The 1,940-nt window shown below is 52.9% G+C and overlaps 1 protein-coding gene across 1 annotated transcript in view; it reads left to right on the top strand.

The window, feature by feature from the left end:
* Vps37d (VPS37D, ESCRT-I subunit) overlaps window positions 1-1,940 on the top strand; it is a 21,154-nt gene that overhangs the window by 15,306 nt on the left and 3,908 nt on the right. The window lies entirely within an intron of this gene.

Here is a 1,940-nt window from a genome sequence, read left to right as displayed (position 1 = left end):
AGACAGACAGACAGACAGACAGAGACAGAGAGAGAGGAGAGACAGAGACAGAGACACAGAGAAAGAGGCAGAGAGACAGACAGAGAGACAGAAAGACAGGGAGAGAGACAGAGACAAAGAGACAGAGAAAGACGGAGAGAGACAGAGACAGAGAGAGAGGTGAGTCGATGAGCTTGGGTCTAGCTTGGCTAGAGGGAGGTCCTTGAAGTGGTAGGAGGGAGGTCACTTGAGATTGAATCAAGCACAGGGGCTGCCTAGGAAATGGGCGCAGGAAGTACTGAGCATCCGGGGATTTCACAAGCTATGAGCAGGAGGTTTTAGTCTACATGCAGAAATCACAGCAAGGACACAGAGACAGAGACAGCCCCGGTGCAGGCGAGGGAACTGAGGGATGCCGACACCAAGCAGGTGCCGAGGGCGACCCAAAAGGCGCAGCAGGAGTTGTAGCAGCTTCTCCAGCCTGGGCAATGTGGCAAGACCCTGTGCCAAAGCAAAAAATAAAATAAAATAAAAGAAAGAAAGAAAGAAAGGGCTGGGGTGTAGCTCAGGGCAAAGGCTCTGGGTTCAAACTCTAGTACTGAAAAAAAAAATCCTCAGGCATAAGATGTGGACAAAGTGAACCTTCACAGTCGGCCGCACCCGTCTCCCTCCTTCGCTTGGCTATCAGCACGAAGCTCACCTGTGTGCTCTGGCTGGGTTGGCAGAGTCTTGTCTGGCTCTTCCAGCAGCAAAGAGAGAGAGAGTACTTCTCTTTGGTTGCATTATTTGCTCCTTAAATTTCAGAACTCCTATTCACCCATTGAAACCCAAATTAAAGTCACCTCCTCTGGGAAGCCTTCTTGGTTACACTGGTCTAACCTCCATGCTTTCATAGTAATGTGGTCTGGAGAACAAGGGCACTCCCTGCTGTTTGATGGTACACAGCACTGAATGTGTGAGTGTCTGATGCCTGCAGTGGGGACAGTAGCACTGGCCAGCCTCGTTGTAAAGACAGAGTACATATCTGGTGTTTCACGGGGCTAGAAGCCATCCTGTGGGGACACCTGCCCTTCTGCTTCACCTTAGCTTTAGGTAAAAGGGGATGGACTCTGCCTCACTCAGTGAGGGTAACGTCAGGGTCACCACAGAAGCTGTATCAGGGGCCTGCACAGAGAGGCAGCGGGCTGTGCGGCATGGCAGTGTGGAGACCTGGGACTGCCCGTCCTTGACCTGTAATGTGACTTGGGGAGGTGACATCATCTCCAGCATGTTTCCTCGTCTCAAATATAACAACAACCTGGGGTGGACAGACAGCTCGGCGGTCTAAGCGCCTGCCTGGCAAGTACAAGGCGTTCGATCCCCGGTACCGCATGCCCTGCCAGCGCCAAACCGGGCTTGGTAGCGCACGCCTGTAATCCAGCGTTGGGGAGGCTAAGACAGGAGGATCAGTGTGAGTGCGAACTGCACAGCGAGATCCTGTACCAAATGAATAAATAAACCAGTAACCCATATTGGGCACCTATGCACCTATCGTCAGTACTCAAGGTGCTTCCCCAGGCTTAGATCTTCGACCTGGGGGTGGGGTCTCTCTGTCTATCCCCGGTCGTCCTTGAACTCTCCATTCTCCCGCTTCCACCTCCCTTATTCTGGGAGGATGGGTGGGGCAACATTCCCTATCTCTTGAGGGGGCTGGTGTGTGATCATCCCATTTTACAGACGAGAAAAGTAAGGCCTGGAGAGGACGAACGACCAGTGTAACTTTATGAGGTGGCGCCAGGCGAAACTCAGAAAATTGTTCCAATCCGAATGGAGAAACGTGAAATAATCCTACATGGTTTAGACGACTGGCAGTGGGGGAGAGTCGGGACTTGGGGGTGTGGTGAACTGGGAGAAGGGGATCAGAGAGGCGGCCTAGAATTTCAGGGCAGGTTGGTCTCCGGGCGGCCCCGCGCTGCTCCAGC

The sequence above is a fragment of the Octodon degus genome, unplaced genomic scaffold, assembly GCF_000260255.1.
Source record: "Octodon degus isolate 3935 unplaced genomic scaffold, OctDeg1.0 scaffold00035, whole genome shotgun sequence".
Taxonomy (NCBI): domain Eukaryota; kingdom Metazoa; phylum Chordata; class Mammalia; order Rodentia; family Octodontidae; genus Octodon; species Octodon degus.
Note: the sequence above shows the minus strand (reverse complement) of the source record. Positions and strands in the feature narration are given on the sequence as shown.